Source organism: Oryctolagus cuniculus, chromosome 12, assembly GCF_964237555.1.
Source record: "Oryctolagus cuniculus chromosome 12, mOryCun1.1, whole genome shotgun sequence".
Classification (NCBI taxonomy): domain Eukaryota; kingdom Metazoa; phylum Chordata; class Mammalia; order Lagomorpha; family Leporidae; genus Oryctolagus; species Oryctolagus cuniculus.
Genome location: NC_091443.1, coordinates 94,869,110 through 94,896,460, shown reverse-complemented (window position 1 = coordinate 94,896,460; position 27,351 = coordinate 94,869,110). Strand labels below are relative to the sequence as shown.

At 47.1% G+C, this 27,351-nt stretch overlaps 1 protein-coding gene and 2 long non-coding RNA genes across 3 annotated transcripts in view; 2 read left to right on the top strand and 1 right to left on the bottom strand.

Annotated features, from left to right (window-relative positions):
- LOC138844714 (trafficking protein particle complex subunit 9-like) overlaps window positions 1-27,351 on the top strand; it is a 355,107-nt gene that overhangs the window by 1,890 nt on the left and 325,866 nt on the right. The window lies entirely within an intron of this gene.
- LOC138844717 (uncharacterized) overlaps window positions 1-27,351 on the bottom strand; it is a 164,641-nt gene that overhangs the window by 82,131 nt on the left and 55,159 nt on the right. The window lies entirely within an intron of this gene.
- LOC138844715 (uncharacterized) overlaps window positions 18,018-27,351 on the top strand; it is a 346,727-nt gene continuing 337,393 nt past the window's right edge. The window contains exons 1-2 of the long non-coding RNA XR_011380953.1: window positions 18,018-18,641; window positions 19,117-19,209. This is a non-coding gene — a long non-coding RNA (uncharacterized lncRNA). The remainder of the gene's footprint in view (window positions 18,642-19,116; window positions 19,210-27,351) is intronic.

The window sequence follows — 27,351 nt, the reverse complement described above, 5'->3', positions numbered from 1 at the left end:
CTTTAAAGCTGTTTCACTGACCTCATATGTGAGATTGTTCAGTTAAGAACAGGAGTCACTGTGTGCTAACTCCCGATGCAGGATCTCTGTCCTCAGTGAGTTGCATTATGAGAGTTAACTATAAAACTAGTTCTCAAACTGTGTGTGTGAGAGAGAGAACATGTGTGTGTGAGCATGTGTGTGTGCAACTTGTTGAAATCTTTACTTAATATAGAATTGGTCTTTTGTGTACAATGTTAATTGAAAAAGAATTTCAGTGGAGAATGGGACTGGGAACGGAAGAGGGAGGAAGAAGTGGGGTGGGAGTGTGGGTGGGAGGATGGGTATGGTGAGAAGATTCACTCTATTCCTAAAGTCGTACTTATAAAATTTATATTCATTAAAAGATAAATAAATAGGCTGGCACCGTGGCTCACTTGGCTAATCCTCCATGTGTGGTTCTAGTCCTGTTGGGCACCGGGTACTAGTCCCCGTTGCTCCTCTTCCAGTCCACCTCTCTGCTGTGGCCCAGGAGGGCAGTGGAGATTGGCCCAAGTGCTTGGGTCCCTGCACCCGCATGGGAGACCAGGAGGAAGCACCCGGATCCTGGCTTCGGATCAGCATAGCACCGGCCATAGTGGCCATTAGGGGAGTGAACCAACAGAAGGAAGACCTTTCTCTCTGTCTCTCTCTCACTGTCTATAACTCTACCTGTCAAATAACAGAAAACATACATTCATACATACATACATACATACATAAAAAGGAAAAATAAAAGCTGTTTGTAGTGGGTCTCTTGACATTTGGGTAATTCGTAGCTATAGGAAGTTTTTTTATGCATTGAAGACTTTAGCATCATCTCTGGTGTTTACCCACTTAAGTATCGGTTGTACCTCACCCCCAAGTTGTGACAGGTAAATTCTGGAGCCTCTGCTTGGTGGGACTCATTTCTGTAGGTTCTGGCTGGCTGGTAGACAGATATCATTTACTGAGTTTTGAGTTGTTAAATGATAAGGTCAGTTGTAGAGTTTGTTGAGTTGAATTGGTTGGTGGAGTACAATGAATGTCCAGTTATTTGAATATAGGAATGATTAGGGCTAGATATAGGATTTGGGAGCCATCATTATCTCTAGTTTAACTCTAAAAATGGCTGCAATATCCAAGAAAATGATACAATGAGAGAGGAACAGTGGCTGGAACAGGGAACCTGGGAGGAGCACTAACGCTGTGGGAGGTGAGTGAAGGAAGAGGCTTCCTTAAGAAGAAGTCATCAGGAGAAGGGCAAGAAGCAGAGGTGTTTCAGAAAGTGATGGAAGCGAGTATGGCCAGGAGAAGCAAGGTAGACTCAGCAGGAGAAATGTTTCAGAACTACAAATTCCAGAAAGACTGATTAGACCTGGCTGCTGAGAGATCATCATGACTGTAGAGACCTGTACTGTATAAGATGTGGCCACTGAGCACTGGACCATCCTGCAATGTGCTATAAGCATAAAGTTCACACTGGATTTCAGATTTGCTATTAAGAAATGTAAACTGTCTTAGTAGCAATGACTTTTATATTGACTACAGATTAAAATGATAATCTGTTGGACATAGTGGTTTGGCTACATTTTATCATTAAAATCACTTTACTTGTTTAATTTTGTAAGATGTGTGTACTGGGAAATATAGCATGGCATGTGTGGCTGGTATTATACTCAAGTTCTGTTAGACAGCATGGGCACCAGACAGGATTTCTGTGGGGCCCAGCCGAGTGTGTTGAAGAATGGAAGTGAGGGTGTGGAACCAGGGAATGGGCAAGTGACAACTTTGGACAGCGTGGACTGCCTGCTCCTTGGTGAAACATAGAAAGAGAGGCCACACTGCGAGCTAGAAGAGACAGTGCTGCAGGAGGCAGTGGAGAGATTAGGGAAGCCAGGTGTAAAAATCAGTAGAAACAAAGTAGTGATGGCTACAGAAGAATGAAGGGAGCAAGGCAAGGCTTAGAGAGGTAGCACCTGGACAGGGACGGCAAGTGGACGGGGATGATGTTATGTCTTCAACCCCTTTGAACCTCCTTTCTTTCCTTGACAAAATGGGAGTAAGGATGATGTTGCATTAATTATGCCTTCCTACAGTCTTGTTGTAAAATTTGAATGAGGTAATTGATGAAGACTGACTTTGGAGGTGATACAACATTTCATGAAAGATTTTCAGCCATCACGAAGCACCATTCTTTCTGATACTTGACTTAGCATCCCACCGTATTCTTAATTTATGTGTTTTTTATTACCACAGGGTTGTGGGAAAAATTCACCCCAAATTTCAAAATAGGGGACCTGCGCAATTTGGAATCTACTGCTAACATGTGGAACATGCGTGGCTTTTAAACAGTGATGGGCGTGTATTGGGGCACCCTTGTGCTGTGGCAAAGTGTGCTCCCTAGGATGTGACAAAAATGCACATTCCCAGGCCCCCATGGGTCCTGAATCAGAAACTCTGGGGCAGAGCTTCTCAGTTTGTGTTTTCAAGATTATTTTGAGTGACGCTGGTTGAATGTAAAAGTTTAGAACCCTACCCTTGGTAATCTCTTCACTTCTCTTTGTCCTCAAAATTTGGAAACTAATTAAAACTCAGAGGATTTGGCTCACACTCCACAGACTGTCAACCCCTGCTTCGGAATCTAAATATTGCTGTTGGTTAGGATCCTGGTTTGGGTATTTTCCTATGAGTCATTCCCTATGCATCTACTCCTTTAATTCAGCACTTCTTCCTGGGGTCCTGGCTGTGTGCCAGGCTTCAGAGATGGACTGTGGACTTCCTGGAAGAATCCATATTCTCATGGAGCTTGAAGTCTCATCAAGTGTGGGGGGAAACTACTACATGGTATCAAAAGCTGCTTCACATGGGGGAGGAAGAGTTTAACAGCCATCCAGAGGGTCTCTGTTCCAGAGCTGAGACCCATATGCTTTGTGTTCAATTTCATGGATTGAACTTTTAAGCCAAACTTTTAATGAAGTTGAGGAACTTTGGGGAACATTTTCGTTTCTATCCCACCCATTGCCTGGAGTTCTTTGGACATGGTTTGCAGAGTTGCAGAGTTCCCTTTACCCACCACCAGGCTACAGCCATTTATGAGTCAGATCAGACCAGCTGGCAGATAAGGCACAGAGGTTAGCAGAGGAATCTGTTCTAGCTGTTGATTTGAAAATGCTGAAGCACGAGGCAGTGTTTGTTCTGCTAGTGTGTGAGTGCACAACTGATAGTACTTAGTGAGAAAGTCTTAATTCATTCAAAACTTTTGTCCACGTGGAAACTCTTGATTTGTGTATCTTTGGAAGTCGTTCTTTAAGACCTGAGTGGTCCCAGGATTTGCAATAATTGCTTAGCATTGCATGCAGACTGTCATCAAAGACTCAGGCATTGCCTTCTCACACTCTTCAATTGGATGCAGTAATAACAGTAATGATATCACAGCAGCAACCGAATATTAAGTGCATATCAGAGGCCATGTATTCTACTACATAATATTGTATGTGGTACGAAAAAATAACAGTTTCCCAAAGATGTCTGTGTCCTAATCCCCAGTCTGTGACTATGTCACCTTCATGGCTAAAAATCCATGCTGTTATGACCTTGAGGTGATGAATGCTGGACTAGCCAGTGGAGTCCAGTTCTGTCCCATGAAATCCTTGAACATAGAGATCTAGGCTATGGTCCAAGAAAGATGGGAGGATACAAGGTTGGCCACTTAGAGGCAACAGTGCTGACTTTGATGGTGGAGAAAATGGCCACGAGCCCAGGAGTGCAGGGGGGCCTCTCTGAGCTGGAGAGGAGTGGGGCGATGGATTCTCCTGCAAGCCTCCAGAAAGTAACACAGCTCTTCAGATGTTAGTCCAGTAAGGCCTGTCTCACGTTTTTGTACAACAGGAGTTAAGATGTGAAATGGGCATCGATTGAGCCACCACCAAGTGCGATGGGTGATGATTTGTTAGAAAACTCACCCATTATGGTTCATCTCCTTAAACTATCACAAGAGCCTCAAATGCTGAAATTTTTCAGCAAGAGATGTCGGAAGCTGAGCAATGGTGCGGGGTCATGTGAGTGTCAGGTGGGGGACGCAGCATTGGTTCCAGAGCCACACCTGGGCAGCAATTTCAGATTGTGGGGTTCCCTGGGCATCCCCTGTGAAGTCACGTGGATGTGCTTTTGCGCACACATGCGCATGCGCATGCACACACACACACACACACACACACACATAGCTTGAAGGATGCTCTTGCCTCCTGCAGGTTGCCACTTGGCAGGCTCTGCCTCTTTAGCTCTCAGCTCTCAGGCTGTGTCGTGTCTTCTTGGTGAGGCTCTCTCAATTTCCACCCAGGCCACATGGTCTTTTCCTCCTGCTCATAAGGCTGTCCCATACCCCATCACAGCACTTGCCATGCAGAGCAATTGGCTGTGAGTTCTTCCAGTTCTAGTTTCTGGAAATACAGAGCTCACCTCCAAAGAGTTTCCCTCATGACTTATTTCAGTCTCCTACAATGATTCAGACTACAGGCTGGAGGTGAGAGTGAGAGACGGTCTCAGCATCCTAACCACGGCCACGTCTTCCATGTTGGAGAAGCTCTCCTGTATCCCCGAGGTCAAGGCTAGCTGCTACAGGCAGACGGAGAAGCCAGAGGCCCCACTGCATACTCTTTGCCAGTAAGAGAGAGCTCTTTGCTTATCTCCTAAAGTGGGATCGCAGTTTTGTGGTCGCTTGTTTAGATGTTTGTTGATGAAAATACACACTGAAAATAGACAATGTGATGTGTGTGCATTTGTGATTTCTGTTATGTTTAATTTCACTCTTCTTTCTTCTCCCTTTCTTCCCAACTCCTTTTTAAGATAAATAATATTATACTTTATTTCTTACAAACTAGTTTTTTAACAGTGTATTCAAGAAACTGACAAATGGAATAGTCTCTCTCTCTGTATCTCAGGGATATCTAGGTTCCTTATAATGTGCACATCACATTCTTCAATATAGATGAAAGCTGATTTATTTATCCAATCCACGTAATGATTGCAGCTTAGTTTTTGTCAGATTTTTCCCCTTAGAAGCATTGAACTGCAGTGATAATGATCCAGCTTGACTATGCATATGTGGTTCCTTCTAAGAAGTGGGGGTTTTGGGTCATAAGTCATGCATACTTTAAAATTTAAATATCTATGACCCAGTTTTGGTGCAGAATAACTGTGCCAATTTCCATTCACTCCCACAAGTTGTTAAAATCCCAGTTTCCCCAGGCCAGCGCTGTGGCACAGTGGGTTAACGCCCTGGCCTGAAGCACTGGCATCCCATATGGGCGCTGGTTCGAGTCCCGGCTGCTCTTCTTCCAATCCAGCTCTCTGCTGTGGCCTGGGAAAGCAGTGGAAGATGGCCCAAGTCCTTGGGCCCCTGCACCCACGTGGGAGACCTGGAAGAAGCTCCTGGCTCCTGGCTTCACATCGGCGCAGCTCCAGCCATTGCGGCCATTTGGGGAGTGAAACATTGGATGAAAGACCTCTCTCTCTGTCTCTACCTCTCTCTTTCAAATAAATAAAATAAATCTTAAAATAAAAAGACCTAAACAACCAAAAAAAAAATCCCAGTTTCCCAAGTCCTCAGCAACTTGTGACTGTTGGGGAAAATCTGCCCATACTGGTGCTTCTGGTCCCAGACTCAGTATTTCCTGCCTCTTTATATCCTAAGTATTTTCACTTAGGCCATTGGACGTCTTGGCAACCATCACACTTAAAGCTGAATTGTATTCCATCAAATAGATGGCTCCTCATTTCTTTGACTGCTACCAACTTGGTGGATGTAGAGTTAATTTGATGTTTCTGAGAAGTCTCTTTGTTTCTAGTGGCCTGTCACTGGCTCAGTTGTTGAGATTTAGAATTTTCACTGCAGACTCATTCGGCATATTTTTGTCTGATGCCCACTGATTCAATCCATACTTCATTCCTCGGATAATGAGCATTGTAGCACTGTGATTGAGGGACTGGTCTCTGGAGTTAGCCTGTCTGGATTCAGATATGATCTCTTCTGCTTTCTCTGTACCTTGAAACAACATTTTACCTTTCTGAGCCCGATGTGTTCATTGTGAAATTGTAACAGCCCCCATTCTCTCCACGGTCATTCCGCAACTTTGGCACACATCAGAATTTTGGGGAGAACTTGTTACATCATAGACTGGGCTCCGCATGTTGGCATGTCTCCAGTAGCAGCAGTACGAGCATTTGGAATTCTAGCAAGTTCCTTGGTGATGCTGACCTTGCTTTCTGGGGATTTTGTTTTGAGAAGCTGTTGTGAGTATTAATTGAGGTGGCGCATGAACAATGCTGCTTAGCACCATGCTTGCATTGCCCTCGGTAATTGGGTAATAACTTTTGGAGCAATCAGTGAAGTTTCTGGCCATCGTTAATGACAGTGAGCAGATCATGTGAGTTTATGGCAGGAGAGTACAGGGTCGCTCTAAAATACCAACCTCTAGCATAGAAATCAAGTTTCTCTCTGTCCTGGGGCTGGAGAGAGAGCGAGAGAGAGTTAGACAGTGTACTTATCTCTGCACTGGGGCTGGAGGGGTGTTTGTGTGTGTGTGTATGTGTGTGTCTGTGTGTCTGTGTTTGTGGTAGACGGTATCCTTCTTTACAATTAACACAAACCTGAGAAAGGAACTCTTCAGTTGAGAAATCATGGTCCCGTGACAGCTTCCCTTCCTCTCCTCTTCACCTCAATTATCCTGTTTCTACATCGCCTTTTTTTAGCATTTTAAATAATTGTCCAAATACCAGGAACAACCTCAGGTAAATACATGTGAGACACGCGAGCCTCTTAGAGAGTGTGATTGCTGCCAGCCTAGAGACAGGAGCCGGGCTAATGAATTTGTTCTTCCTTTCATGAGGTGTGCTCTGCAGCTGGAATACTCAGAAATGTGAAATTTTGATGGAAATGTAACTCAATTTTAGGGGAATTAAAATATACACAGGAGAAGAAATTTGAGTGGGGGAATTGGCAAAATATTCAGATCCCTTTCCAGTGGCCACCCTGGATTCCATTCTTTAGAATTAAATTCCTGCTGTTGCAAAATTCTGTTGTGCCATATCCAGAAGTTAGGCCTTTAAATGCAGCGAGTTTGTAATGGTGATTTCAGTCCCCAGAGAAACACACATCAAAGGCAGTTTAAGTTGTCATCGACTGCCGGGAGTTTAGCCAGGCATCTCTTCACCCACAGAGGACCCAGGATACTGACGCAGGGTGTAAGGTTGGGAAAGGGCACAGGAATCTTTGTTAAACCCCTCAACCCCGACAAGCCCAGTGTTCCCACACTCACCCCAGGAGGATGTGGGGCACATGCTAGAGCAAGCCCAAAGAAGCCTGTCAAGAACGAAGCTTGTAGGGGGTCTCTGGGTTTCCACCCTCCACCCTCCATCCCTGCATGCACAGTCCTGGTGCAAGCCCCTGGCATGTCCAGAGGTGTTAGGGAATAACTTCAGTCCTTAGAGACCTTACACTGACCTGAAGATGGGGGAAGCATGTCTAGAGACACAGTCAGATAACAAGAATTCTTCTGTTCAATATCGACAAAAAGAAGAAAAAAAAAACAGGAGTGCAGAATCTGATGAAATGCCCAACCCAGTACTCACCATGGAGAAGGAAGACTGACACGCCACATTTGTTTCAACATTTTAAAGGCAGTAAAACACTCATGATAATGTAGAAGTACTGTTCAGACCACAGTCCCACTTTCTTCCCCTGATCCCTGGAGGGAAACACGGGGAGGCATTTGGTATTCATCCAGATCCATGGACATGTTTTTGTACTTAAATTTTCAGCATGTGCAGAACTTTAACAAGTTTGTGGAAATTGTGCATGATCTTGAACAGTTTTTAAATATTTTGTTTATTTGAGAGAGAGGGAGAGAAGAAAACCTGCTGCATCACCGTGTTACTTTAGTGCTTCCTTTCACTGAGTTACAGCCACTGTTTCCTCTGACTTGTTATTTGTCTTTGTGAACCCTCCCATCTCCCCATGACATGGTCGTCTTGGAATTCATTTTGGAAATGAAGGGCAGGTCTACCTCTCTGGGTTCCACCTTGGTGAATGTCACAGGCAGTCACTTTTTTACAGTGGGGCTTTTGCTCCATACAAGTTATTCTCATTTTCACATGCAGAAGTTGGGGCTCAGAGAGGCTGAGTGACTTGCCCCTGGTGACACAGCATGCTGGTGCTATGTTGCATAATCGGGGAGTGAGTCCTTGGGAGCAGAGCAGTGAGGCTGTTGGGGCAGAATGAGTCCCAAGGCACCAGCAGGAGTGTCCTCCTGGGACCTATGTGAATCTGACCTTATGCAGCGTACTCTTCTGCCCCATCCATGCTGGCCTCTCAGTTCCGTGACAGCGCCAAGTTCTCTTCCACCTTGGGGGCACTTAAGTAGCTTTCCTTTCTTGATTGTTTCTGTCCTTGAACTTCTGGCATGAAACTGAGGAACACACCACATTTCCCAGTGGTTAAGAGTTTGGTAGCTGGGGGAGATGTTCGTGGAAGAATGAGTTTCCAAGCCTCATGTTCCTCTTCTGTTACAATGGGGCAATGATAGATTCTACCTCACAGGGTCATCAGAATGGATTCCAGGAGGGCTGATGTTCAGTAGGCGTTCAATACACAGGTGTTGAGTGCGCCCATGTTGGACTAATCCATTTACTCACTCCCCAGGCCCCATGGCTGCCCTGGAGTTGGGAAGGCACAGTTGTGCCCTTGTCCCTCCAGCCCATCCAGTGGCCATGAGTCTGCTTCTGTAGGGGCCTGGCAGCCCTGTGTCCTCTGCCAGCACTTCTCCTAGCCTGTTTCAGTCACAGCCGGTGAGGGTCGATGAGATGTTCATGAGTTAGAAGCTGCTTGGTGAGCTTTTTAGCACAAAGTCAAGGTGGGAGCAAGAATCCCGGGATTATTCCCGGATCTTCCATTTCTTCCAGACAGGGAAGCTGAGGACCAGAGAGACTGGCTATGTACTGGAACCAGATCTTCTACTCAGTACCTGAGTCTCATCTTAGAGCATGTTTTGCTCTTCCTGTACCCTAGAAGAAGCCCCCTGCTTCCTCGGGGACACAGGAAAGTCCTCCAGCTAGTGAGAGGCTGATTCAATGGGAGCTCACAGGTACTCTCTGGGCCCCTGTCAGGACGCTGTGTCAGAAGCAGGAGGAAGCCAATCCCTGAGTCAGGAAAGAAATGTGGTCAGCCCTGAAGGCCGCAGCTGCACCTGTAGTCACAGGGGGTGTTTGCAGGCTGTTAGAGGGGAGCTCCCTCGGCCTCTTCAAAAAATAAGAAAACATTCTAAGTTCCTTCACCTTCCCTTGGTTATGTTGTGGCTAGAAAAGGAGGGGTTGATTGGCCACTTTTCACAGGGTTGCTCACCTGCTCATCATCCACTGTGGACTCAACCTAATTTTTTTCAGTGGAAATGCCATGCTTTCTGGAGAACAAAAAGCAGCCCATTGCATCTTATCTCTGAGCTGCTTTCTGGAAAATTTATGCTCATCCATCATGGCCCATTAGGCAGCAGTGGCCTGGGGCCATTTTTCAACATGACTGATCCTATTTGAAGATTCTGCAGAGGAAGTGTGGGAGGCTGCCCTTCCTGCCAGCTCTGTCCTGTTGCTGCCCCATCTGAATAACAGCAGTGGGACCGGGGAAGCTCAGGTCTGCAATGCTCAAGAGCAGGAGGGGCAGTTAGTGCTGGCCCATGGGCGTCAAAGCTGGGAGTCTCAGAGTGCACCAAATGATACATTAACTCACATCTGCCATTGTGTCAGGAAGCAATGTATTCACACAATTGATAGGAGAAACTATTGCAAAATCCTGACTAACCCAAACAAACTGCCCATGTCTCAGTCCTTATCCATTCATCTCCTGGAAGAATCTCAGTGGGTACCCACCAGATGAGGGATGCTATGCCAGACAGACACTGGGGTTTCAGCAGAGATCAAGAGGGCAGAGCTCCTTGAACTCATACAGCACATAGTTCAGCATGTGCCGTCTGCATTCTCCACTAAAATGGGTTTGTGATTGGCAGCCCCTTAGAAACACCAAATGCAGTGTCTTCCTGGGGCATAGCTCTTCTTTCCTGTCCCCTGCAGGTGTGAAAATCACTGTGCGCATCCAGGCCATGCCAACCACATTGGCTAATGAGACCCTGCCTGGGAGTCCATTTTCTGTGCCAACCTCAAACTCCCTCGTTGCAAAGGGTGTGTTGTTTCACCTTCCTGCCCTCTGTAGCTGCCAGTGCTTGGCAGATAGTACATGCTCAGTAAATGTTTGCTGAAGGAGTGCAGTCAGCTGGTGATTAAGCAGGTTTAAGTGCCTAGGAGCATACTTCTGCTGCGGTATGAAATGCATGCAAGTGAACCTAGTGCAGACTGCATATGTAAGGGCAAAATCATTTTCAGATATAAGTATGCTCAGAAATTTGAAATGCTTTCAGAATGAGCAGGAAGTGTGGTTTTTTTCCCCCTTGAATAAAGTAGTCCTTGTGTCATTGTATTGAAATAAGTCACCTAGAGGCAGGCCTTTGTGTTTTGTTCTGGTTTACAAACACCGTCATCATTCAAGTCTCTTCCTTCCACTCAGTCCTCCCTCCACCCTTGGTAAGACCCCAGTTGCTTCTCATTTAGGCTTTTACAGTAGTCCTTTAAATGCCCTCCCACCTTTCACTCCATCCATTCTCCTATAGACACTTGATTTTCTTACTTGAAATGCAGATAGGTTCCTGTTAATAATCCATCACTCGTTGATAGATGCTGCTGTCCACAGTTTCCCAGCCTCATCTTTCTTCACTCTCCTGCAAGTTTCAGCCATTAAAAATACTTGTCACTTCTCAAAGCACCATGCTTTTCCCTCTGTCTAGGCCTCCTGCCCCCTCCTCTCCTGGTTAACTCCTACCCACCCTGCCAGAACCCAACTTTCCCTAAAAAGGACATTCAACTGTTGGCTTCTGAGTGATCTACTGGAATAACTCCCTCCTCTACTGGACCAAGCATTTCAAGAGCAGAGGCCACGGTTTATTCCTTTCTGTATCTTTAGCCTCCCTCAGGGCCTGGCTCATAGCACACACTCAGGACACTTCCAAGACTAAGAAGATGGTTAGCACCCTTGACTCAAAACAGGAAATTCAGGAGGAAATGACAGAAAATTGAACAGAGGAGATAGTGAATTAGGCTCCCATTAAAAGCCAGGGGACCAGCCTGCACCGCGGCTCACTAAACTAACCCTCCGCCTGCGTCACCGGCACACCAGGTTCTTGTCCTGGTCAGGGCGCCGGATTCTGTCCTGGTTGCACCTCTTCCAGTCCAGCTCTCTGCTGTGGCCCAGGAGTGCAGTGGAGGGTGGCCCAAGTCCTTGGGTCCTGCACCCGCATGGGAGACCAGGGGAAGCACCTGGCTCCTGGCTTCAGATCGGCACAGTGAACCAACGGAAAAGGAAGACCTTTGTCTCTATCTCAATCTCTCTCACTGCCCACTCAAAAAAATTTTTAAAAAAGCCAGGGGACCTCAAACACTACCTTTCGGTATTCTGTCTTGCTTTGTGGAAGACATGATTTGGTATATTTCCAACATGTTCCATACTTTAAAGGCAGGGCTAGACTGTGGAGGGCGCGGACTAGGAAGCAGATGCGTGTTCCGTGGAGAACTCTGTAGATTGCAGTTGTTTCAAGTCTTTGTGTGAGTGGGTACGTAAGTGTCTGATAAGTAAATCCCAAAGATTTCCTCATGCACAAGTCAGAGATAGTGCCCCACAGGATGTTGGTAAGGAAGAAGAGAATGACTGGGTACCAAAATCTGCTGTAAGACCGAGTTAAACTCTTTTTCAAATTCTGGGTTAATAGGGTAGGTAATGCATATAATACCAAAATCACAAAAAACTCTAGTAGTTGGCCTTGATGTGGTATTTTATTTATAGCTATTTCTTCCTTTTTAATTTCTTTACTTTTCTTGAAGATCTTATTGATTTGACATTGAGAGTTACACACATAGGGGATGAGAGGGAGGGACGGAGAGAGAGAGTGAGAGCGAAACAGAGAGTAAGAGAGAGAAGTCTTCCATCTGCTGGTCCACTATCCAATTGGCTGCAATGGACGTAGCTGAGAGTATCTGAAGCCAGGAGACAGGAACCAGGATCCTCGCTGTGATCTGCTCATGGGTGCAGAGGCACAAGGACTTGGGGCGTCTTCCGCTGCCTTCCCAGACCACAGCAGAGAGCTGCATCGGGGGTGAGTAGAGCAGCCGTACTCGAACCGGCGCCCGTATGGGATGCCAGCACTGTGGCGGTGCTTTACCTGCTACCTCACAGTGCCGACACTCCCCCTGGAAGCCGTTTGTCATGGGATTCAGCTGTCTGCTAAGACGCCTGGGAAAGCAGAGTGAGACACCCCATGGACTTGGGCCCCTGAACCCAGAATGGAGCGGTGGCTAAAGTCCCTGGCTTCTGTCCCAGTCCCGGCCTTTGTAGCCACCTCGGGGGTGAACCCCCAGATGGACGATCACTGAGAGAGAGAGAGAGAAAGAGAGTGCTGGCGATGTCCCATGCACTGCTTCTCTCCCCAAGCGGCTTCAACGAAGGGCCAGCGCAGTGCCAGGCAGACGCCAGGAGACAGGAGGCAGGAGGCAAGAGGCAGGAGGTCCATTGAGGACTCCCATGAGGCAGGGAGGTGGGGTCCAGAGAACCTGGGCCATCAGCGTCTGCGTGCGTGGTCACAGCCTGGAGAGGCGGGACTGGAAGCGGCCCTGGGGCTTCAGACGCTGGATGCAGCAGTGTGCAGCTGCGTCTTAGGGTGCCATGGTGACATCCAGTTGGGAATGCGCCTGCGCCTGGCACTGCGACCCGGAAGTGCACCCGCACGCCTGGTCCCTACTGGCAGGCGGTGCTCTGCTGGGAGTGAGCGCCACGCGTCTGCTCCTGCCACAGAGCCTGCACAAGCCGTGAGGAGAGGAGCCGTCCTCGTCGCTGCTGGTGGAGCCTCAGGGAGACTCAGCGGCCCCAGGGTCAGGCCGGGATGAGGAGAGGCTGCGTGTCCGAGGCTGCCGCGCCGTTTCCCAGGCGCATTTCTCCTCTTCGGCCCCAACCGGAAACGACGTCCTTCGCGGACTTCTGTCCCACCAGCAGACCGGACCCCCCTTGGAGGTGAGTGACGCGCGGCTGTTGCGTTTTCCCGCTGGGGGTCTTGGCCGCCAGCCTGCCTGCGCCTCTTGGGTCGCGAAGGCGCGGGTGGAGTCGCGGTCGTGCTGTGCGTACCGTCTGGAAGGGTCCCCAGGGTGCGAGCAGCTGTGCGAGAGCAGAGGTGGCTCGGTCTCCTCCCGGAACGGCCCCGCGTTCCCGTGTGTTTGCTTTTTGAGGGCCCAGCCGCCCTGCTCTAGACCTCAGAGACTGTTGATGGGAGGAACGAGAGCCAAAGTGCGTGTCTGTGTCCTGGTCTAGGAGGACAGTTTCGGGTTCCTCGCGTTGGGTGTGATGTTAGCGCTCTGTGGGCTTTTCATGAAAGAGTCTGGTCAGGCCGAGGTGTACCTTGTGTTCCTAATGTGATGACTTGTGTTTTAGTATGGCAAACGGCATGGACGTTTTTGTGAACTGGGTTTTCTGTGTCTATCGGGATACTCTGTGGGCTTTCCCCATGTGTGTTCTGTTTTGTGATCTACTGATTTTGTATGGTAGCCACCCTTGCATTTCCGGAGTAACTGTCAGTGGTTGTGCTTCTGCTTGGCGTCTGGTCATGTTTTGTTGAGGCATGTGGCCCATTCCTGACGGGTATGTATGTGTGTGCCATTTTCTTTGTGATGTGCTTGTTTTGGATGTTGGGATAAGGCTGGTCTGATGGAATGAAATGGAAGGCTTTTCCTCTTCATCTCCTTGTTGGAAGGGTTTGCGAATCACGCATTTTAATTATCTTTTCCATGGGAGTTCTCACCGGTGGAGCTATCTGGTCCTGGACTTTTCTTCATTTTTTGTTTGTTTGTTTCGGTTTCTCTGCTACTACGGTCTCTTTTCAAATTAGAAGTGTCTTCAGAGATTCTTGGTTCACTGTATTCAGTTTTAGTGGTTTGTGTCTTTCTGAGACTCAGTCCACTCTATCTAGGTTGACCAAATCCTTGTGCCTTGGTTTTTCCCTAGTGGTTTTGGAGTATTATTTTGGCAAGTTTGGTAGCGATGTCTTCTTTCTTTCTTTCTTTCTTTCTTTTCTTTTCTTTTCTTTTCTTTTCTTTTCTTTTCTTTCTTTCTTTCTTTCTTTTCTTTCTTTTCTTTCGACAGGCAGAGTGGACAGTGAGAGAGAGAGAGAGAAAGGTCTTCCTTTGCCATTGGTTCACCCTCCAATGGCCGCCGCGGCCGGCGCTCCGCGCTGATCGGATGGCAGGAGCCAGGAGCCAGGTGCTTTTCCTGGTCTCCCATGGGGTGCAGGGCCCAAGCACTTGGGCCATCCTCCACTGCACTCCCTGGCCACAGCAGAGAGCTGGCCTGGAAGAGGGGCAACCGGTATAGAATCCGGCGCCCCGACCGAGACTAGAACCCGGTGTGCCGGCGCTGCTAGCCGGAGGATTAGCCTAGTGAGCCGCGGCGCCGGCCCCTCTTTCATTTCTGTTGTCAAGCCACTTGAGTCTGTTCTCCTTTTTTCCCCTGCTTCCTGTGTATACACGTTTTGTCAGGTGACTGAGTTTTCAAGCACTGTAGTTTGGTCTCACTGAATGTCTGTTGTGATATTTTCTATGCCGTTGGATTCACTGCCGTTTCAATCTTTTTTCCCCTTCCAGTTTCTTAAGATTTACTTTGCTGTTCTGGTGTTTTAAGGTAAAATTGGGTTTATGGGTCCGATGTCTGTATTCTGTAATATATACCTGCATAGTAGTGCAATTTCTCATGTGAAATTAGTCCTGTCAACCTGGAAAACTGTTTTGATGTACCCACTCCTAGGAACATACTGAAGGAAATGAAACCATTTTGTAGACAGAGAGGTTTTCACAGGCCTATGCTTACTGCAGTAGGGTGCACAGTAGCCAGGCTATGTAGGCTGTATATGCATGTATGGTGTACATAGCCCATAATGTCTTTATTCTGTCTTGAGGTGATGGGCATTTTGGCTGATTGCATGTCGCTCCCCCTCTTCGTGGAGGAATGACACAGGACCCTGCGCTGTTCTTTTGTCTGCTCGGCCCTCCCCGGGTTTGCTGCTGGTTATTCCCGGGTTGGCTACTATCCCTTCCACCTCCGTGGAAGGGCAGTTTCCCCTGGCCACATTCCCCACTTCTGCAGGGGAGTGGCACACCGCCGGCCGGCTCTCTCGGGGGCTGCACAGGTGTTCCCCTTAGATGTTCCCCTTAGATGTTCCTGGTGCATGCCATCTCTCTCCTCCTTTATAGTCCTCCTCCGCCAATCCCAACTCGGCTGCCCACACGCTGAGCACACTGCTCTCCTCCAATCAGGAGCAAGTCCTACAGTTTATTGGTTGAACTGGAGGCAGCTGTGTAAAAGCTGTTTTCTTCTCTCCCAGCGCCATATTGTGGGAGAGCAGATGCATAGAATAAGTCTTAATTCCAGTAACTCAGTCGAGTCCGAGCTGCTCCCCACAATTGCATATCTTTGCTATTATGAATTGAGCTTAGTAAATATGGGGGCAGCAATAACTCTTTGTTCGTATGTTGTTTTCATTTCCCTTGGGTATATACACAGGGGTGGAATGGCTGGCTCCTATGGTACGTCTATATTCAGATTCTTTTTTATTTTATTTTTTTTTTATTTTTTGACAGGCAGAGTGGACAGTGAGAGAGAGAGACAGAGAGAAAGGTCTTCCTTTTGCCATTGGTTCACCCTACAATGGCTGCTGTGGCCGGCGCGCTGCGGCCAGCGCACCGCGCTGATCCGATGGCAGGAGCCAGGTGCTTCTCCTGGTCTCCCATGGGGTGCAGGGTCCAAGGACTTGGGCCATCCTCCACTGCACTCCCTGGCTACAGCAGAGAGCTGGCCTGGAAGAGGGGCAGCTGGGACAGAATCTGGTGCCCCGACCGGGACTAGAACCCGGTGTGCCGGTGCCGCAAGGCGGAGGATTAGCATAGTGAGCCGCGGCGCCGGCCTATATTCAGATTTCTTACTTATCTCCCTACTGTCTTCCACAGTGGCGATACCAGTTTACATTCCCACCAGCAGTGGATGCGGGTGCCTTTTCCCTCCATATCCTCAAGGCCGTTGTAGTATTGATTTGCATTTCCCTGATGGCTAGTGATCCTGAGCATTTCTGCATGTGTTTGTTGGCCATTTAGATTTCCTTTCTTGAAATATTTAGCCTGTTGAAGTCCCTTGCCCATTTCTTGAGTGGGTGGTTTGTTTTGCTGTTGTTGAGTTTCTTGAAAGTTTCTGGTAGTTTATCCTTTATCAGTTGCATACTTTGCAGATAATTTCTCCCATTCCGTTAGTTGCCTCTTTAGTCTTGCAGGGCAGAAGCTTCTCAATTTGTTTTTTTGGTGTCCTCTTCTATCCCTTTCTTTAATCTGTTGTGATCCCCAGATATTGAACATCCTTGGTTTTATTTATCCAAACGATTATATTTTCTTTGTAGCTCTGTGAATGGGATTGGTCTTTGAAGTCCTTTCTCAGCCATGACATTGTTTGTGTATACAAATAGGCTGCTGATATTCTATCCTGCCACTTTACCACATTCTACTCTGAGTTTCAATAGTTTCTTAGTGGAGTCTTTTGCATCTCCTATATATAGAATCATGTCATCTGCAGATAGGGATAGTTGGACTTAACTCCCTTCCAATTTGTATCTAATATTGAGAAATGAGAGAAAAATATGCCAACATGATCACGTGCACGTAGAAAATGACAACAGTGACCTCAGATGATACCTTTCTGTATTCAATCTTGCTTTGTGGAAGACATGATTTGGCCTACTTCTAACATAACCCATGTTTTAAATGCAGATCTATGTTCCGTGGAGAACTCTGTAGATCACAGGTGTTTCAAGTCCTTTTGCAAGTGTGTACATAAGTGTCTGAAAAAATATATTACAAAGATTTCCTCATGCACAAGTCAGAGATAATACCATACAGAATGTTTGTAAGGATGAAGAGATGAATGGGTACCAAAATCTTTTCTAAGATGGAGTTAAACTCTTTTTCAAATTCTGTGTTAATAGGGTAGGTAATGCATATAATATCAAATTCTAAATAAAATTGTTGATGCCCTTGAGGTATTATTTTATTTATAGGCATGTTTTCCTTTTTGAAAAAATTGCCTTTTTAAAGATATTTTTATTTATTTGTAATTAGGATTTACAGAGAGAGAGAGAGAGAGAGAGAGAGAGAGAGAGAGGCCTGCCATCTGCTGGTCCACTCCGCAGTTGGCTACAATGGACAGAGCTTATCGGATCCTGAGGCAGGAGCCAGGGGCTTGGGGCCAGGAGCCTTGCTGGGGTCTCCTGAAAGGATACAGAGGCACAAGGTCTTGGGCCATCTTCTACTGCCTTCCGTGACCACACAGCTGCATTGAAACTGGAGCAGCTGGTTTTCAAACTGGCACCCACATGGGATGTCGGCACTGTGGGTGGTGGCTTTACCCGCTACCCCACAGCCCCGGCCCCTCCTGGAAGCCGTTCCCTGTGGGATACAGCTGTCTTCTAGCACACCTGGGAAAGCAGTGGGAGACAGCCCAAGGACTTAGGTCCCTGAACCTAGAATGCAGCATTGGATAAAAAGTCCCTGGCTTCTGCTTTGGCCTGTCCCAGTCTTGGCCTTTATAGCCACAGTGTGGGGGGGTGAATCCCCAGAAGAGTACCTGGGTCATCGACCGCTGCCTCACTTGGTCACAGTCTGGAGCCGCCAGGCTATAATTGGCCCTGGGGTGTTGGACGCTGAATGTGTTGATGTGGCATCATGCAAATGCATCCCCTGGTGCCATGGCAGCCGCCCATGTGGAGTGCACCTGCGTACAGTGCTGCAACCCAGAAGTGCACACACATGCACGGCACCTTCTTTTTTTATTTTAATTTTATTTATTTATTTATTTATTTGACAGGCAGATTGGACAGTGAGAGAGGGAGACAGAGAGAAGGGTCTTCCTTTTGCCGTTGGTTCACCCTCCAATGGCCGCCAGGGCCGGCGAGCTGCGGCTGGCGCACCACGCTGATCCGAAGGCAAGAGCTAGGTGCTTCTCCTGGTCTCCCATGGGGTGCAGGGCCCAAGCACTTGGGCCATCCTCCACTGCACTCCCTGGCCACAGCAGAGAGCTGGCCTGGAAGAGGGGCAACCAGGACAGAATCCAGCGCCTCGACCAGGACTAGAGGCGCCGCAGGCAGAGGATTAGCCTATTGAGCGGCGGCGCCAGCCGCACCAAACCTTCTGACCTGAGGTGCTCAGGTGGAAATCTGCGGTGCGGCGACTCCTCTCTGAGAGCCTGTTCAAGCAATGAGGAGCTATCCTTGACCCTGCCGGCAGAGCCTGAGTGAGACTCAGAACCCCAGGGTCAGGCCTGGATCCGGAGATGCTGGGGCCCAAGTCTGGTGTATCAGTTACCTTGGGCTTCTGGAAATCTAGGCTCGGTCCTCTTTTTCGGCTCCTTCTGGAAGACTACATCTCTTACTGAGTTCCTGTTCCAGAAGAACAGAAACGCTCTCTCTGCGGTGAGTTTGCTGTGTTGGCCTTTCTGACATGGTGTAGGTGGGGACTTGGGTGGAGAGAGCGGGAAAGGGGTGTGCATGTGAGGGTTTGAGGGGGATAGTAGAAGGAGAAAGGCAGTCAAGGGGGAGGCGGGAGGAGAGAGGAAGAGGGGAGCATGAAAAGGTGGCATGATTGTGGGGAGGCGTGAAACGAGGGGAAGAAACATGTGTAGGGGAAAGGAAAGGGATGGGGAGTGTGACAGGAGTCCCGGTGGGCAGGTGGTGGGGGTTGGGAGAGCAAGAACTTTTCCCACATCCCTGGTTCTGTTTGGGGGTTTTTCTGTCCCTGGCTGGAAGTAGCCTTGGCCATGTCCATGAGAACAGTCCTTGACTCATGGCCTCTCTTCTCTGGGTTGTTCAGAACTGTAACGTGTGTGTGCAGGGAAATGGGTACGGGTCACTCGAATTAATTTGCACGTAATCTGGTCAATTTTCACAGACTGCACACACTGAAGAGAAAGCAGAAGCGTAGAGAAACCCCAAGAATCCTGTGTGCTCTATTCCAGCCTGTCCAAGATTCTGATACCTCATAGTAAGTACTAGATATTTTTTTTTCTTTTTAAAGATTGGTTTCCAAAGCAGAGTTATAGATAAGGCAGTGCAAGAGAGGTATTCAATGTGTGGGTTCCTACCCCAGGTGGCTCCAACGTCCCGGGGCTGGGCCAGGCCAAAGCAGAAGCCATGTACTTTATCCAGTACTCCAGTGTGGTTTTGGGGGCCCAAGTCCTTGCGCTGCTTCCTCTGCTTTCTTAGGCGTTTGAGCATACAGCTGGATCTCAAGTGGGAACAGCCTGGGTTGATGAGGGTTGGAGGGTGGGGTGGGCGGAGCCGTGGTATAGTGGATGAAGCAGCCGCCTGCATGTACCAGCATCCCACATGGGCATTGGTTCGAGTCCCAGCAGCTCCACTTCTGATCCAATTCTCTGCTGTGCCCTGGCAAAGCAGTAGAAGAGGGCCCAAGTCCTTGGGCCCGTGCACCTGTGTGGGAGTCCTGAAGGAACTGCTCCTGGCTCCTGGCTTCAAATCCGCTCAGCTCCGGCTGTTGCGTCTATCTGGGGAGTAACCCGTGGATGGAAGACCTTCTCTCTCTATTTCTCTCTCCCTCTGAATCTCTGTAATTCTGCTTTTGAAATGAATAAATAAAGCTTTTAAAAAAAAAGCATAGCAGGCAGGAATCCAGTTGGCATCTATATGAAATGACATTGTTCTAGGCAGTGTCGTAACCTGCCGTGCCACAAAGCAGGTCTTGTAAGTACTTTTCTGCCCATTGTTTCTTTTTAGCTGAGCAGAAACGGGGTATGTGAATTCAGTAACTCATATCTGTCTAATACATTTTCTGATACTTTATGTGTTACTCTAGTTATTATAAATTATAACTTCCTTAGTAATTATGGAAGCATTCCTGTTTTTCTTTTCCCTTTGTGTGGATTTTGGCATATTCTATGTTTCAAGACATTCACGCAATTCATTTATCTTATATAATTTTTGTCACAGAGTTGTTCATACTATTCCTTTACAGTTATTTTTTCCATGCAGTCATGGTGGCACCGTTTCATTAACCAACTCAGTAACTTGAACCTTTTTTCTTGATTGGTCCTGAGAAGAAGTTCACGAATTTTGTGGATGTGTTCAAAGCACCAAATGTTAGTTTTGTCGACATTTTTCTGCGATTGAGCTTTTTTTCAGTCCCATCGACTTGTATCTCTCCATGATTGATTTGATTTTCCTTACCTTGCTTTAAGTGTTTAAGTTGCTGTTCTTCCTCTGATCTCCTAGGGTGAAAGCACAGCTCATGGATCTTGGTTCTTCTTTTCTAAAATATGCATCCATTACTATAAATGGGCAGGATACAGTTTCCATTTAGTTTGAAGTATTTTTTTATTTGAGATTTATAAAGTGTCATTTTGAGGTAGGTTGATTGTTCTCACAAGTATTTGGGATTTTCCAGCCTTTTTGTACTGATCTCTCAGTAGAGAGGTTGCATTGTGATCTGAGAGCTTACCTTGTGTGGCGCCTCTTCCTTAGGAGTTGGGGTCTACTGTACAGCCACAAACGTGGTCATAGTGGATGTGCCGTGTGGGTCTGAGAAGCGTGTCATGTTGCGTTGCTGAGAACGGTGCATCCGCTAAGGATCCGTTCAATGCTTGGTTGATTCAGGTGCTTTTCTGTTAAGCTACATCCTTACTGATTATCTGACTGCTGATCTGTTAACGAAAGAGATGTTTTGATGTCTGTGAGTGTAATAGTGCCTTTGTGTATTTCTCTTTGTAGTTTTAACAATGCTTGCTTATGTGTTTTGGCATGAGGTTTACTTTTGGACTCACTATCCTACTCCATTGAAACTTGTTTCTTCTGTTCTTTCACGAATACCAAAGCAAGGTCTTGGTTATTGTAGGTTTATTGAAAGTCTGGAGCCGGCGCCGCGGCTCACTAGGCTAATCCTCCGCCTTACGGCGCCGGCACACCGGGTTCTAGTTCTGGTCGGGGTGCCGGATTCTGTCCCGGTTGCCCCTCTTCCAGGCCAGCTCTCTGCTGTGGCCTGGGAGTGCAGTGGAGGATGGCCCAAGTACTTGGGCCCTACACCCCATGGGAGACCAGGATGAGTACCTGGCTCCTGCCATCGGATCAGCGTGGTGTGCTGGCTGCAGCGCACCGGCCGTGGTGGCCATTGGACGGTGAACCAACGTCAAAGACCTTTCTCTCTGTCTCTCTCTCTCTCTCTCACTGTCCACTCTGCCTGTCAAAAAAATAAAAAAAATTAATTAAAAAAATTAAAAAAAAGAAAGTCTGGAAAGACAGTATTGTGATTTCACCCAGTTCCTTGTTTTTTCACGGTGGAGTTGATAGTCAGTTGTCTTGCATTTTCCTAACTACAGTCAGGTTTTTTTTTTTTCTCCAAAAGCTCTTGCTGGATGTTTTTTTGTTTGTTTTTTTGTTTTGGTTTGTTTTTTTATTTAGATTGTGTTCAACCTATAGAACATTTTAGAAGAAATGGTATATTAATAATATTCAGTCTTCCAGTCCTATGCACAGTGTATTTATTTAGATCTTCTTTAGTTTCCTTTATCAGCATTTTAGTCTTCAGCCAACATATTGTGTATTTTATTGATAGGGTTTACGAGTTTTCATTTCAGTAGGCTATTTTAAATTTCAAATCAGTGTCTACCTGTTCGCTGATGGTAGTATATAATTAATTTTTATATCAGTATCTGCCTGTTCATTGATGGTGGTATACAATTGATTTTATAATAAATAATTGCTTTCAATAGACTTTTTATTTATTTGAAAGGCAGAAGCAGAGGGAAAGAGATAGAGACAGGGACAGAGACAGAGTGAGGTCTTCCATCTGCTGGTTCACCCCCAGATGGCTGCAGTGGCCTCAGCTGAGCCGATCAGAAACCAGGAACCAGGAGCTTATTCTGGGTTTCACAAGAGCATGCAGGGGCCCACGGACGTGGGCCATCTTCCACTGCTTTCCCAGGTCATAGCAGAGAACAAGATGAGAAGTGGAGTGTCCGGGACTTGAGCAGGTGCCCATGTTGGATGTCAGTGCTGTAGGTGGCGGCTTTATCTGGTAGGCCACAGCACCAGCCCTGCACTTGATATTTTGACATTGCCCTTCTACCCATCATGGTCATGCTGAAGTAATTTCTTGTGACTAGTAGCTGTTTAGAAAATGCTTTTGGAACTATGTGTAGATGATCAAGGCTTCGAGAAACCCAGAGTTTAACATCTGCCCTTCAGCTCTCTCATTTCATTGTGTTTTTCTTGCTTTAACAACACTCAGTGGGCTCCCTGCTGTGACATCAAGTAGGAGCCATGACCGCGGATGTCCTTAGCTTTTATGTCCTCCTTGGGGGGAAACCCTTCTCTACTGGCTTTCACCACATCAGTGTGATGCTTGCCATAGATTTTTATCTGTTTTGTTGGATCAGCGTTTGGCTAATTTCTGCACGTCTTTCATATTTTTCTTCTTTAGTCACCCACACATGAATTACATAGATGAGTTTTTCTAACACTGAACCCACTTCATTTGTGAGAGAAGCCCCATTTAGTCATGACACATTAAAGCATTCCTAGATTTCATTTGATTGTATTTCAAGGATTTGGAGAGTTCTCTGTTTATGAGGGACATTTGTGCATAGTTTTCCTGGTAATATATTTGATTTTGGTATTAAAGTATCTCAGGTGGCATAAAACGAGTATTTCATCTTCTGTATTCTGGACGTGTACGGGTAGAAGCTATCAGTGAAGTGGTATTGGATAGGAGAGCTTATCATTTTCTTTGTTGGAGGATTTATAACTGGATTCAATGTCTTGAGTTAGGTACAGGTGCATACTTCAGAAAGTCACAGGAAGCTGAGGTGGAAAGTTTATTGTGGAGCAGAAGAAATGTGTGTCAAGAGGCCAGTAGAAATTTCCTCAGCAGGCTCTAATTTTTTATTTCATCTTCATTCCTAAGTGAGAGATTTGCAAAGTACTTTATTCTTGATTAACAGCTCTTTTTTTTAAGACGTGGCATATAATCTCACCACTTTTTCCTAGCCCGTATAGGGTGTCTGATGAGAAGTCAGATGTGATTCTAATTGGAGATCCTCTGAAAAAGGTCTGGTGTTTCTCTTGTGTGATTTTAGAGTCTTGTCTTCGTGTTGGAGTGTGAAGAATTTGACTGCAGTGGGTCATGGTGAAGATCTTTCTGGTCATGTGTATTAGGACTTCCATGTGCTTCCTGTGCTCAAACGTCCCTTTCTTCAAATTAAGGAAGTTGTCTGTAATTACTTCTGTAAAAGGGCCTTCTCGTCGACTGTCTACGTCTTCGCCTACCTGTTCTGATAATATCCCTTAGCTGAAGCCTAACAATAAAAATATTCTTAGTGGGTGACATGCTAGGGAATGAGTGACAAGGCCTATTCAGAGCAGCTGTCACTCCCGCTGCAGTCCCTCGGCTGCAGCTCCCAAGAACTTGGCAAGGCCAGAGGATATGGCTGCCCATGCAGTGACAGGTGCAGATAAAGTGTCCTCCCTGTTGCCACTACCACCATGTGTCTGGCCACAGTTGAACCATGGCCCCAAGGCTCGGAATGGCATCAGGAGAGGAGTGATGCCTATCGAATTCCTATTAGCTGCAAACCAGTGCAGTCCCTGCGTGCTGTTCCACACCAGGAAGAGCAGGGATCCTGCTGTGGCAGGGGCGAGAGGCTCTGGGGTGCGTCCTTGCTTGGCCTAGGAGAGGAGACGACTTGTTAGGACAGCCATGTCACCGGCATCTGGTGGCTGTGCCAGGGCGAGGTCTTGAATTGGTTCCCTCTGAGCAGTGGCTCGCACTGTCATTGTACTGCTAACACCCTCTGTGGTTCAGACTTGCAGCCTGCCTTTGGCAGGATTCGTGGCTTGTGCGGCGGTCTTCATGTCTTCAGCTGCCCTGAGCACGAGCCCCCTTGGGATCTATAGCTACTCTGGTGGGGTCTGGGTGTGGTATGGTTGACTCTAGGGGGACAGGCTTAACAGAGAGGATCTGCAGCTTGAGATGTGAAGGGCAGGATTTAGGGAAAGGATACTCTTCTCTGACTGAGTGTCCACCAGGACAGACATGCCAGAGTATTGGCTCATGTCTTTGCTTGGGATTTCTTCCAGCCATGCAGCTTGACCTGTGTTAAGGCAGTGGGCAAGGGGAGGGTCTGGAAGGAGACAGTGGCCTTGAACACGGGTGGTTTCCTTGCTGAGATACTTACTGGTGAGGGAAGTGCAGCTGTTCTTTCTTTTTCACCACAGGGCCACACTGACTCATGAAAGCAAGGAGCCAGAGGCTGTTATTCATTCATTCCCACCATACCCTCCCGTGTTCCTCTGTGCACATTGCACATGTGTTCCCAAAGTGCTCATGCTGCAAGGCTCTGCCTGGATGCACAGGCCCCCCACGTGGAGCCAAGAAGTCCTTGTCGCTTGTTGTCTTTGTCACGGTCACCTGATGGCATTGCTGGCTATACTGAGTGGCTCCAGATGTCCTACAATTTTCCCAGCCTGCCTCGCTGGGCTGTTTCATGGTGAGCAGGAGGGGATGCAGAGGGCACAGCCCCATGGGTCAGCTCCCTGCACAGTAGGGCCACACAGGTCACGTGGGGTGTGGGTGGCCTGGCCAGGGAGGAATCTGCAAACCTTCATGCACTCCTGTGCCCCTCGGTACAGCATGTAAGGGTACAGCTGAGGTGATGGCCCCTTGCTAATGGGTTCAGGAGGCACCCAGGATTAACCCTGAGCCTTCTGGTCAAGTGATGGCAACCCTAAACTCTGCAGTCAGGTGTTTTGGGAGGGCAAGCTTCTGTCCGTATGTGTGTATTTGTGTACTCACGTGTGCCTATATATAAAAAACTGCTTACTTACTTACTCACTCACATACTTAAGTGTCTTTTGCAGGGCTGGACAAGTGGCAACAAATTATTTCAATTTCTGTTTACTATGAAAGGTCTTTATTTCACCTTCATTCACAAATGAGTGCTTTGCAGGATATAATATTCTGGGCTGGCAGTTTTTCTCTCTTAGTGCCTGGGCTCAATCTTGCCATTCCCTCCTAACCTGTAGGGTTTCTGATGAGAAGTCTGCTCTTAGTCTAATTGGAGATCCTCTGAGAGTAATCTCAGAGTTTCTCTCTTGCACATTTTAGAATCTTTTCTTTGTTTCACTATGGTGACCTTAATTACAATGTTTCGTGGTGAGGATCTCTTTTGGTCATGTTTATTGGGGGTTCTATGAGCTTCCTGTACTAGGATGTCTCTGTCCTTCTCCAAACCTGGAAAGTTCTCTGCTAGTATCGCACTAAAAAGGCCTTCTAATCATTTCTCTCTCTGCATGCCTTCAGGAACTCCTAGAACCCGAATGTTGGATTTTTAAATAGTATCCTGTAGTAGATTCCCGACAATATTTTTTAGATTTCTAATTTCCTGTTCTTTTCTTTGGTTTGACTGTATATTTTCCTGTGCTCTGTCTTCTAAGTCCGATATTCTCCCTTCTGCTTCACTGATTCTGTTTTTAAGGCTCTCTAATGTGCTTGTCATTTGATCTGTTGAGTTCTTCATTTCATTTAGATTTCTCTTCACTATCACACTTTCCTGTTCTACTAGTTTCTTCATTTCATTTTGATTCCTCCTTAAGATTATATTTTCTTTTTATTTTATTTTCTTTTATTATTTTTTTTGACAGGCAGAGTGGACAGTGAGAGAGAGAGCCAGAGAGAAAGGTCTTCCTTTTGCCATTGGTTCACCCTCCAATGGCCACCGTGGCTGGCGCGCTGCAGCCAGCGCACCATGCTGGTCCAAAGCCAGGAGCCAGGTGCCTCTCCTGGTCTCCCTTGTGGGTGCAGGGCCCAAGGACCTGGGCCACCCTCCACTGCACTCCCGGGCCACAGCAGAGAGCTAGCCTGGAAGAGGGGCAACCGGGACAGAATCCGGCGCTCTGACTGGGACTAGAATCCAGTGTGCTGGCACCACAGGCGGAGGATTAGCCTATGGAGCCATGGCGCCGGCCATACGATTTCATTTTCACGAGAGAGATTTTCTATCCTGGCCAGTAAGGATTTCTGTAGTTCAATAATTTGTTTTTGAGAACTTCTAAATGTTCCTATACATTTTTTGAAATCCATATCTTGTATTTCTTCTATCTCATCATCTTCATTATCTTGAATTGGGGTGTCTTGTTCATTTGGCATCATAATATCTTCCTTGTTCTTGTTTCCTCGGTTTCTACATTTGTTGCTTGGCATTGTGGAGATATTCTTTGGTTTCTTCTTTTTTTTTCCTTCACTGTGGTGGTTTTTCTCATTATTCTGTGACTCTAGACTAAGTGGACTGTCTGTTTTTGATGGATCCTAGAGGCTTGTGAGGGGTGTGGCCAGAGAGCTGTGTTAGGTTCTTCAGGGTTAAAGGTGTGCCAAAGGTGACACACCCAGGTTAGGTGTGGTAAATATTCTCTCTGTCTCACTCTCTTTTTATTCAGAAGGGAAATAATTCTGCACAGCCGAGCAGAATTGAAGGTAGTCAGTGTCTGAGCTCTATCCCCTGTGAGTATAATATGTATCTTCTCTGTCCCAAGGACCACACTAAGGATCTGTGCAGTCCTCAGCATAAGCTCAAATTCTCCTGCAGTCTCCCACCGGGTTGCCAAGTTTACCAAGTTTGTGTACTCTCCCGAGAGTACTCACATCTTGGGTACTCAGTGAGTTCTCTCACACAATTTCAGTTTTTTTTTTTTTTCACAGTCTCAGTTTCTTAGCTCCACACATTCACTCGGTCCTAACCTCCTGTTACTTCTGCCCACCAGAGTCAGGTTTTTCTGCTTGGCTGATGGCGGGTGCAGCTTTTATGTATGTCCACAATGGTGCCTGTTCTTTGTCTTGCCCACCTTTGTAAGGTGAGTGGAAAGAGAGAATCATGTCTGTACTGGTCCTATTTATTTATTTATTTATTTTTTTCTCTCCTCTAGTTAGGCTGGTGAACTTCCCCCATGGGGCTTTAAGCCTCGTTCCCTCTAGGCTCTTCCTGCCGTTTTCCTGCCAGTGTCTCGGGCTACTGCGGTTTCACCTCAGCTCCATTTCCAGCGCTGTTGAGTAGCCTTGGCAACTGGGGTTCCGAGCCGTGGACACCCGTGCCCTCCACATAGGTCCACCGTGTACCCCTAGTTC